The 12124-nt window shown below is 42.0% G+C and overlaps 1 pseudogene; it reads left to right on the top strand.

Moving 5' to 3' along the window:
• Window positions 1-8081: 8081 nt before the first annotated feature.
• On the top strand, window positions 8082-9342 carry Ahcy-ps7 (adenosylhomocysteinase, pseudogene 7; annotated as a pseudogene).
• Window positions 9343-12124: the final 2782 nt, after the last annotated feature.

Genomic DNA, 12124 nt, shown 5'->3' with positions numbered 1-12124 from the left:
CCACTATTTCCATTCATTCCCATAGAGTGTCTCTTGAGTCTGTCATTTCCCCTCAGTTTCCATGCCCCATTTATTTCTTTACAGTCTCTTCTCAATTAATATATTCATATATACTTTTTCTCAAATTATCTGTTTTACAAACAGAAGTATTTGTGCTATAAACATCTAAGATGAAAATCAGTTGTAGTGGCAGGAAGTGAAGGCGAGAGAAAAAAAATTTCTAAGTCATCCTAGGCTACATAGTGAGTGTGAGGCCACCTTTGGCTATGGAGACCCTCATCTATAAACAAAAGAAAAAGAAAGCAAAGAATGATTGAAAAAATAATGAAAAATATTAAGAAGATAACTCAGTTGATGAAGTGCTTGACTTGACACCACACGAAACTGAGAACATAACTAAAACTCCAAGTGTGGTAGTACATGTATGTAATCCTAGTTCTGCTGGGTGGGTGGAGAAATGCATCCCTAAGACCCACTGGCCACCAATCTATCCAACTTGAGGAGTTCTAGGCCAATGAGAGACCCTGTCTTTAAAAACAAAAGTGCCGGGCCAGTGAGATGTCTCAGGGGGTAGAAGTGCTAACCAGAGAATCCTGACAACCTGAGTTTTATACCACATCCTATGGTGAAAAAAGAGAACCAAGTCTTGAACATTGCCTTCGAATCTCAAGACATGTACTGTGGCACAAGTGTGCCAAAACTCACTTCTTACATATGCATGTACTAACATGTACACACACACACGCGCGCGCGCGCACACACACACACACACACACACACACACACACACACACACACTATTAATTAAATTTCTTTTCAATGGGGAGAATGGTGGATGGGTCCTAGAGCATAACGTATGACAACCGAGATTGTTCTTTGGCCTCCATCTACATACGTACATATGTGAACACACAAACATTGACACACAAAGCGTTTGCTGTGTATATAGCACCTTGGCAGCTTCAGAATGCAACTAGAGTAAACTTCCATATTCCTGAGGTGCCCACAGGTGTCTCTTCCTACTTTTCCAGAATGAGCAACACCACTCTCCCTGTCTTCTGTTGTCTATAACCATTCTGAGTCTGCTACTGAATGAAAATTCTACCTCAGGGCTGTTCCCATTTCCCCTTTCACATGACTGCTGTGTATCTCTCCTTGGAGCCAAGCAGCTGCCAACTCAGGGAGCTCAGCTGTGCCCTCTTGCCAAAGGATCATCTCTTCTGGGATTCTTGAGTGTCTACCTATCATAGAGGATCTCAGGGCATCATGAGACTCTCACCTGAGTTTCCAGTCTCTCCCTACTGCATACTGTATACTACACTCTGCTTTAAATACATGTCATCTCGAAGTGGCTAAAGTTTCTAGGCTGGAGGAGACTGACATTGGGGTGGCATGGGAAGGCTGCACATAGGAAGTTACAGGAAAGCCCTCATCCCTGCTAAGTGACAACTTTCCAGGTGCTGCCTGTTGGGAGAGGAACAGCCACACCTCTAAATGACTCCTCACCTATGCTCGGTAAGTAAGTCCAATAAACTCACTGGTTTCCCCAGAGTGAACATTGGTAGAATCATTCCTCAGTTTGTTGTTGGTGCCTTAAGAGAAGGAATAGACATTGCGTATGTCCTTGACTCACGGTTCAGCTGAAATTCATTCTCTGTAAAGGCTTTTTCTGATTCCTGCAGTGTAAACAAAGGTCTCGCTCTCTCTGTCTTCATTTCCTTTCCTTTACAGTAACTATGAACATTCTGCAGAACTGTACTTGTTTTCTATTTTTCTTTTTCTACTTGACTGAAAACTCAATAAACATGAGTGCTGTTTCTTATTTATCATCCGCATCACTTAAGATCTTTTGATGAGGCTCGTCTATCGAATGAATGATTGTTTGGAATTTTAGTAACCCAAATCCAATCCTGACCCCTGAACTTCAACAATTGTGACGACTTGGGCACGTTACTCAACCTTATCTCAGTTTATCTAATTATAAAATGAGAGCATCTGGAAGCTACTGTGAAACTTTAAAGGAGAGACTCTCGGGACAATAGTTATATCACCTGGCACATATTAAGTACTACTTGATTTTACATGTTAATCACATCAGTGGAGAAGCTTCTGACTTAAGGTCTAAAGGTGGAAAAACTTGGAGAAAAGTCAAATAAAAGGTTGGTTTTATTTCTACATAAAGTTATATAGTTACTGATTGACTATGACAATAACCTATGACCTTGTCTTTTCCAGAATTACACTGCACAAACGAACGAGTACAGATGATAGTACTGTTGTCTAACCCATTGCTTCTGTTCCTCTGACTGATGCTAACATGCTTCCCATATCGTTCCTCCACCACAGACTCACAATCACCTCAGTCTATGTCTTAATGGCAGACCCCAGTTCCAGCATAACAAGGTTCAGATTAATTGAAGAGTCATGGAAAACCCACCCTATATTCAATAACAAACCCAGCACTGAGCATATAGATTAATTCATATAAATGAAGAGAAGGGCATGTTTCTTTTTATAAGAGTGATCACAAGAACAAACTGCCTCTCCTCTACCTGAACCCTGGCTGTCCCATGCGACTATGCAGATGTTTTATGAGAGAAAATAGAAATAGATACAGAAAAAAGTTGCTACGGAGATGGTTCTGCAAAGACATCATTTAATTACTGTTATTCCATACCTAATGGTCACTGCTATGGTTTGAACATAGTTTTTTCCCCACTGAAACTCATTTCTCCTTCCAGCTCCTGGCAGTAGGAGGAAATTTGCCATAACATTTAGATCTAAGTCAAGACATAATGTGATATGTAGCATCTCAATCAAAACCCAGTGGCTAGTCAGCTCTTCAGAGGCCACATGGCCCCGAGGGTTAAAGGGCCTTGGACCAAGCTTTCAGTATTGAGATAACATAATGACATTTAGTCATTTATTAGAAGAAAAAAAATACTTGAAGGGGTGTGGGTAAGGAGTTTGAAAACATTTTTGCCAGTAAACTGAACTTCACATTTGAGTTTTTGTAAGTGGGTGGAGTGGTGTAAACTCGCCACTCCCAGCAGCAGGATGGTGCCACAATGGTTGCAGTGAATAGGCTCTTGTTTCCACAACATTATTCTTCCACTGTCTTGCCAGTTGGAAAACATCACGTGTTTTTCCTCTAGAGATAGGGGATCAATTCATTTCTCAAGTGCGTGACAAAAACATCCATTGCCCTGGATCTGTAGCCCTGTATTGGATGGTTTCCGTGACTCGGCCCTAAACGCAGAAGTCTTAGGAAACTCCAAAATGGATGTAGGATTATCAGGCCCACCTGAAGGGGAGAAGCAAATGCTAGATTCTATCAAGCCTGAGGGTAATGGAGTTAGTAGAAGGGTGAATAATTGTGGTCCAACAACATTCCTTATGTATTCACTTGAAAAATTAAATCTGAGGCAAATTGCATGTAGTCAAAAGCATTCTTTTTTTTCTTGGATATTTTTTATTTACATTTCAACTGTTATTCCCTTTCCATCCATAGGCCCCCTATCCCATTCTCCTCCCCTTCTTCTATAAGGGTGTGCCCCCTCCCCAACCATCCCTCCTTCCTGCCTCCCCGCCTTGACATTCCCCTATTCTGGGGGGGGGGTCCAGTCTTAGCAGAACCAAGGACTTCTCCCATTGGTGCCCAGCAAGGCCATGTGCAGCTGGAGCCATCGGTCTGTCCATGTATAGTCTTTTGGTAGTGATTTAGTCCCTGGGAGCTCTGGTAGGTTGGTGTTGTTGTTCTTATGGGGTTCTTGAAATGGCACTTGCAAGGCTGATGCAGAGCAGTGCACATACAGTTTGCTGTGTGTAGCCCCATACATATACATGTAGGATGTCCAATGTATTTGGTGATGTAGAGTAGTACTTAACAAGGAAGCCCAGAGTGTTAGAAGAAAATAATATATTTTGCTTAAAATAACATGAGGCAAGATGGCTACATCATGAAGGGCCAGAGGAAACGGGGCCCACAAAGAGCACACAGCAGGTTTATGAAATCAGATTTAGAAAGAAGCTTCTTCACAGATGGATCTGAAAAGTATCACTGAATTATTATAATTCCATGCCTAGTAGCCATGCCTCCAGACTTGGTATTATTTTCCTAAATGAAGCTCCTATCATTAACAGTGTTTACAGTTTTCATACCAGTGGGGTGTGGCTCAGGACTCTTGTGTTTTATACAGACTCCTAGGAGAACAGCCAGGAGGCTTGCTTGAAGTCATAATAATCATGGAAACAAAATGCTCCAGGATCTCTCTGTGGCTGCAGTGCTGTGTGTTTGTACTAGAGCTTCACATACCTGCCCAGGTCTGTCCCACGGTAAGAAATATGATGCTTTCTATAGGACACCCTGAAAAAAGTCAATATGTCTGTCATAAAATGGTTAAATGAGTGCTTGGCTGCCAAAGCAGACCTGCAATATGTTGGCAAGAATGAAGGGCTTAGAAAATGTATTCTTTCTAGTCATTTTTTCCTCAAGTCTTCTCTTGTTCCCTCTCCCTTTTTATTCAGTTCTTTATTCCAAAAGTTGTTACAAAAGTTTGATGTTTATAAATTTTCTCTGTGAATTTCAAAGTGTAATATATATACTTGCAAAGAATTACACACACACACACACACACACACACACACACACACACACACACACACACATTCATCGGGGAGCTGGAATTTAGGACCTTGTGCAAACATTATACCACTGAGCTATATCCCAAGTCTCCAATATGATAAATTTGTATCCTTCTAAGAGGCATCAAGACAGTTTATAAATTCAATTCCATGAGTCAGCAAATTGGGTGGTGAGGAGTCATGAATATGGCCTTTTCCTACGCCTCCTGAAAACATGAAGGTTGATTTGGGTTTAGGAAAAGGTTGGCTGAAATTCTATTGCACTGAGTTCTCCTTGGTGTTGGTAGATCAGGGTCATAACTTTGAACTTTTGGAGGAGACATTGTTAGAAGAGGAGAAGAGGCTTAATCTGATGTAGGATTCAACTCCTACTAAGGAATTTACCTTGGATGAGTCAAATTAATTTCATCAAAGATGGGGCTCATTTGGCTGATGATTGTAACTTGCTTAAGTTATAGTAATGTCACCAAACTCTTTCTTGTTCTTAATCTGCTGAAATCCTGAGAGAATCAGGGGAGAGAAGATACTTTAGAACCTATTGTCTTTTTATGTATTACTAGTCAATGCAGAATATAAGCTGTACTTGATTTATAGTATTTTAAAATTTTGTGCTTGTGTTTTTTTCTCTGTCTCCAATTTGGTCAACAGGAATTGGAGAACAAACTTTATAGAATAGAATTTTTTTAAAAAGCCTCATCCGACCTTTTATCATACCTGATATTTGACGGGCAAGTGCAAGAGTACCCAGCAAATGGTCCTACACATCTGCTGCAGTTGGTTTACCAGCAGCCAGAGCATTCACTTGTTTCAAATCATATTCCACAGCAATGCAAAAAGATGCCTAATGTGAGCCACATGCATGGACGTAAGTATGCTAGTAGTTATGCTAATAAAAACACAAAAGGGAATATAAAAGTATTTCCAGTAGCATATTTATATAATGCATTATATACCTGTCATATTATCACCATGCAATGTAAAGCAGCATGCAATCAATGTTGAAAAGTTATTGAGGTGTTTAACATTTTGTTTTTCATACCACACCTTTCAAACCCACTACATATTTGTACTTACAATGCATCTCAGGGATGCCTATGCTTCAAGTCCAGATACCCATATACGTTTATTGACACCAAGAATAGACAGGGAAAACATAATTAATGAGGACACTCCTTGCTATAATCCATTTTCTATGGCAGGACATTTTCCATCTGTTGTGCATTATTTATTTGTAAATTCCATGAAAGTAAAGATTTAGGTTATACTTCTAGTACCTTGAACAGTGCTTGTCATGCTGCAAGGACTCAAGGAATAGTTGTTGGGTATGTAACTTATCTATGAATGAAAGAACATAGAGAATGGTCCACAATGAGCTGGGCAGGATGGCCATTTTTGTAATTGCAGTACATGGAAAGTGGAAGGAGGAGATCAGGAGTTCAAGGTCATCTCCGTCTTCTGCTATCTAGAGTTTCCTGAAGTCAGCTTTGATTGCATAAGATTGTCTCAAAAGAAGAAAGGAAGGCTCTGTTTGCCTTGCTGTCTTTCTGATAAGTACCATATGGGCAGCCAGAGTCTCTCACTCCGTCTAAACTTCCAAGATAGCTATGTGCTTCTGTTGATACAAATCCACTTATTTACTCACCATGACTCAAAGGAAGGGAGGAGAGGCCCAGAGCGTGTACCTGAATGTGAACTTCACCCTACTGTTAGGTAAATTGTCTTCTGCATTACAGAGTGCTGGAATGTGCATCTAATTTGCCAAATCTGGGGTATAGTCTATGGTGATCAGAGACCCCACAACACACTCATTACACTTGTAAATAATTTTAAATATGGAGCAGTGTGGAGCAAAACCTTGGCATTTTACAAGAAATTTCATGGCTAATTACTTTGAGGGAAATTGGAGCTTGATGCTCATTACTGTTCTGCTATTGGGGGTGAGATTTAGGGCTGTTGTCACCAATGTTCTTTGCTTTCAGTTCAGTTATATTCCTTCTTTAGCAACTGTCCTTATACCTCAGATTACACACTTGAGGACTAAGAATGACAAAAGTGAAGCAACTCTCCCATTTTTTACAATGGAAGGAAGATTCAGAGAAGGCAAATCACACACCAAACACACACAGCCAACAGATGACAGGGTTGAAAATATGACTGGCAATTTATTTAGTTCCAAAACAAGCAGTTGTCCATTGTATAGCAATTCCTCACTGTGAGCTTAAGGAGCAGAATCCTGTTTCCGATTTTATTTAGAGGATTCCTTCCCCTAATAATAAATGTGGTAGAAGAAACCTGAAGGTATAACCTATTTTCATGGTGCATTAGTTATCTTGTTGTTGCACTCAAGTACCCAACAAAAACTCTAAGTGGAAGTTTTGAATCACAGTGTCAGGGTACGGTTCATCATGGTGGGGAAAAACCTGGGGCTTGGGCTTTCATCAGCTGGTTGTAGTGCATGCTCGGCCAAGAAGCAGGGAGATGGCTGTTCTGGTACAGTTGGTTCACTTTCTCCTTCTAATTTAGTCTGGACCCGTGTCTAGAACATCTAGTGTAGATATTCCCACTTCAACTAACCTACCTTAGATAACCAGATTGTTCTTCCTATGGTGATTCTACCACCATTGACAAGATTAACCATCACACATGTCATATTGAAAATTTTATAAGAATCAAACAAGGTTTGGCAAACAAATAAATGAATACTATCATAGGGGTAACTGCATTACCAGAGTTTGTAAACGTCACACATATGTAAAAGAGTGTAAGTAATAGACTGAGTTATAAGTATTTCTCTGCATTTGAGACAGCAACATGATGACAATGACTTCAGTTGAGCCAATTTAGGTATTTTTAGTGTTATGCTTTTATGGCATAAAGGCGATTTGTGTTAAATTTTAAGCTAAGACTCAGATGCTGTAATGCATAGTGATTGTCGGTCTCTATAGCTGCTGGGTGTTGAGTTGAGCATTGAGCTTCTCTATAAAACAGAGAGTAGCTCTAAGACACCTTCTTAACAATACTATCTTTAAGGATTAGGCTATGAGTTTTATGCTATGCCAGTCTCTGTTATGAGCCCTCTGTGAGTACACTCTCATTTCATTTAAGCTTTACAGAAATACATCTACAACAGTTTTGAGAGGCTTATTTTATTCGCCACCATTGGCACAGTTGTGTAAAGAATAAAGCAATGGTGTTTGGAACGTTCTAGAAGCTCAATAAATATTTATTTAGTGAATCAATTCCTTGAGCTATGTACCTGTATTGTCCTTATTTCTCAGACTGAGAAGCTTGGCTTTTGTTCTTTGCTCTCAGACCCATGACTCACACATGTGACTTGGTGGCATTTTAAAATGTAGCAGAGCCCTGCCCCGTATCACCCGGCCCCCTTCCCTGAGTTTATCAGTCCTAGTGGAAACGCAGCCAGCAAGTTTGATAAACTGCCCTACAAAGTCAGACATTGGACTGGCTGCATGGGGATGAAAGGCCCTGGGCATAGCTGAGAATGAGATGCTAGGTTTGATGCACATGCAGGAGAGGTACTCAGCCTCCAAGCCACTGAAGGGTGCTAGCATTGCTGGCTGGCTGCACATGCCTGTGGAAACTGCTGTCCTCATTGAGACTTTGTGGCTCTGGGTGCTGAGGTGCGGTGGTCCATCTGCAACATCTTCTCTACTCAGGACCATGTAGCAGCTGCCATTGCCAAGGATGGCATTCCAGTGTTTGCCTGAAAGGGCAACACAGATGAGGCGTGCCTGTGGTGCATTGAGCAGACATTGAACTTCAAGGATGGACCCCTCAACATGATTCTGGATGATGGTAGTGACCTTTCTAACCTCACCCACACCAAATACCCACAGCTTCTGTCAGTCATCTAAGGTACCTCTGAGGAGACCACGACTGGGGTCCACAACCTCTACAAAATGTTGACCAATGGAATACTGAAGGTGCCTGCCATTAATGTCAACAATTCTGTCATCAAGAGCAGGTTTGACAACCTCTATGGCTGCTGGAAGTCCCTCATAGATGGCATCAAATGGGCCACAGATGTGATGATTGCAGGCAAGGTGGCAGTGGTAGAAGGCTATGGTGATGTAGGCAAGGTTGTGCCCAGGTCCTAATCGGTTTCAGGGCCCGAGTCATCATCACTGAGATTGACCCCCATCAGTGTACTGCAAGCTGCCCTGGGGGAGGGAGGGTTTGAGGTAACCACCATGGACGAGGCTTGTAAGGAGGGCAACATCTTTGTCACCACAGACTGTGTTGATCTCATCGTTGGCTGGCACTTTCAACAGATGAAGGATGATGCCATTCTTTGTAACACTGGACACTTTGACATGGAGATTGATGAGAATTGGCTCAATGAGAATGCTGAGGAGAAGATGAACATCAGGCCCCAGGTGGATGCTACTGGCTAACGAATGGGCACCGCATCATCTTGCTGGCTGAAGGCAATCTGCCATGGGCCACCCCAGCTTTGTGATGAGCAATTTCTTTATGAACCAGGTGATGGCACAGATTGAGCTGTAGACCCACCCAGATAAATAACCCCTTGGGGTTCACTTCCTGCCTAAGAAGCTGGATAAGGCAGTGACTGAAGCCCACCTGGGCAAGCTGAATGTGAAGCTGACCAAGCTGACTTGGGCATGTCCTGGGCTGTCCATTAATGGCCCCTATAAGCCTGATCAATACTGCTACTGAGAGCTGGGATTGCCCTTCACCTTCCAGCTGCCACCCTTGTTCTGGGCCCTACCTCTTGTTTCCAAGAGCAAATGTCACCAACTTTGAGGTTGCTTTGCCAGTGTTCCACCCCCTCCCCTGGCCCTCTCCCCCACTGTGGCTGATCTTTCTGTCTTTGGCTTCTGTTGTATCCTTCATACTCTTCCCTGAGTGGCAGGGGGAACAGAGAGGTACCTGGAAAGCATCCACAGGGAATGTGAGCTCAGAAGTCTCAGAAGTCTGGAGGCTGGATGTTGCTGGTAGTCATAAGCCCATGCACCTTACTATCCAGACTCTCGCTTGGTCTTTAGATCTGTGTGCTTGGTTTACAGATGTGCTGGTTTCTCAGCCCAGGACCTGAGAAGGAGCTCTGCCAAAGGGTAGGAACCACTGGAGTGTGAAGGTTCCTGAGAGCTGGCCCTTTTGCTGTTGGGCCGTCTCTTAAGCCTCCTAATACTGAGTTGGTACTTTTGGTTCCTATTTCACAAGGGTTAGGACAGATGACAGAGACTGAAAGGGGCTGGAAAAACAAAGAGGAAAAGGTCTGTCACTACTGTAAAATTGATGGTTCCTATCATTAGCCTGCACAAGCAGATTTATTTGCTCTATTATGTTTACATACTATTTAGAATGTTAACAAAGGAAAGTGGATAAAATACAGTTTCTAGTGCATAAAAAATAAAATAAAATAATAAAATAAAATGTAGGATAAACATGTTCATTAGCTTGGTGTGCTAATAGTTTTATAGACTATGGAAGGCCAAAGCTCCCAAAAATGCATGCAAGCAGCTTCTTTAAAAATGAGAGTAAAAAGTCTACTAAGAGTCACAAAAGCCAGGCATGGTAGCTTATGCGTGTTATCTTAAAACTTGGAAAGCTGAAGGGGAACATTACTGTGAGGTTGAGGTCAGTCTGGGCCACACAGTAAGTTCAAGGTTAACCTGACTGCATAGCAAGACAACATCTTACTCTCTCCAGCATATAAACTACAGCTATATTCAACTATTCATGAAGCCAAGGCTGGAACTCTGGAGTTCAAGGTAACCTTAGACAGCTCTGTCGCAGAAACAAATGTACTTGCTATGTTTAAGAGTCCCCCTCTATTAATAAGTATCTGTGTGACTTCTAAGCTTTTATATCAGTTTTAATGTATGTAAAAATAATCTATGATTGATTTTATTTAAAAGACAAAGTAGTTAAGCACGAGGCAATAGAGCTGGCTCTAAATCTGTGCTAATTAATTTTAATAACTATAAAAATCATTAAATTTCCAAATGTGGCTACTCTTACCATTTCACAGTATGGATTACCAGAGACATATTTGATACCTGTTTGGGATATGTCAGTGTGCTGGAATAAACTTATACCATGCAGAACAGTGAAGAAGCCAGGCCTTGGATAATGCATCAAAGAAATTTAAGCAAGATATGTATGACATAAGTGTTGTGCATGAAAGACTGGAGGGGCATCCTGTATTAGGATGGGCTGGAACAATAATAAAACTACCATAGAGTTACCCCAAACCATTAGATAATTACCACAAACTTTGATCTCACTCACCAGGATGCAATGAGTGGGAGGAAATCTAATCCAGGTTAGTAAACTCCAAGTGGCCTCCGAGCACCCTCAGCCCAAGTAGGAAAGGCTAGATGGTACATCTGCTTGACCCCAGGGACATTGATAGGGTTCTTTGCAGGGGAAGCGAAAAATTTGATCTGGGATTTGCCTGTGACTGTCCCAAGGGATAGTGTGCATTCATGAATAATCCAGAGGGAATTCAGAACCCCAGAGTGTCTGCTGCTCTGAAGTCGAGACTGGGTTGGCGAACAGAGTGATCAGACTGGTGGTAGTGACCTATGGGGTCAGCTCAGCACAGCACAAATTCTCCTTTTCCTGTTCTGCAGCAGCTCAGCTCTATATCAACGGACACCTGGGATATACTGGGATTGTGGTAGAGAAGAGGCTAGTGAGAGGGAAAAGTGAGAGAGACAGGAAGGACTCAGCTAAGACCCATGAGACACAGGGTTTTGCTTGGCCTGATGACAAACTGTGACGCAGTGAACCAGGTGTGAGCAATCAGCTCACCCTCCCTTACTCAAGGAAGTCCAGCAGTATGGGCTCAGTGCACACCGTATGCTTCTGCTAACGAGACCCACTGGAAAGCACAAAGTGCAGAAAGTGCTGTGGTATTAAAATTCTGGATATGTTAAGATAAGGATGGCACAGAGGACAGGGGTTATTAACTTTTTGTTGTTTTTTGGCAGTTGTACGCACAACAGTGTCTACATGTGTAGATGTACTCAGAGACTGAATGAAAATGAGTCTTGACTCAGTAGAATTATTGGCTCTGTCTAAGGCTGAGCAAGCGACGCTGTGCAGCAAAAAGAGCAGGCACAGAGATCGGAGTCCAGATCTACCAGAACCACCTTCTGTTGTATATCTTTGAACACGCTCATATCACTTAGCTGGGCTTCAGGTGTATTACCTGTCAGGTAGGGTTGGCAATAGCTAATGCTTATGAGTGCTAAGACATGCCAGGATCATAGTTATATAGCACAATATATAAAAGTCATACCTATAGATTCAATCTACACAGCTAGCTAGTGATGCCAACAGGGCAAAACAACTTTTCTGTTTTCTTCTCCCTTCTCATGTCAAGTGAAACTATTCGAAGCACTGGTTTAAATTAGGAAAGAGCTCATGGATATGAGTAAGAGTTGAGAGTATGCCATATGATAATAGATATGTAAAGCTACACCTAGGG

Source organism: Rattus norvegicus, chromosome 3 (assembly GCF_021556685.1).
Source record: "Rattus norvegicus strain SHRSP/BbbUtx chromosome 3, alternate assembly SHRSP_T2T, whole genome shotgun sequence".
In the NCBI taxonomy this organism is placed as follows: Eukaryota; Metazoa; Chordata; class Mammalia; order Rodentia; family Muridae; genus Rattus; species Rattus norvegicus.
Note: the sequence above shows the minus strand (reverse complement) of the source record. Positions and strands in the feature narration are given on the sequence as shown.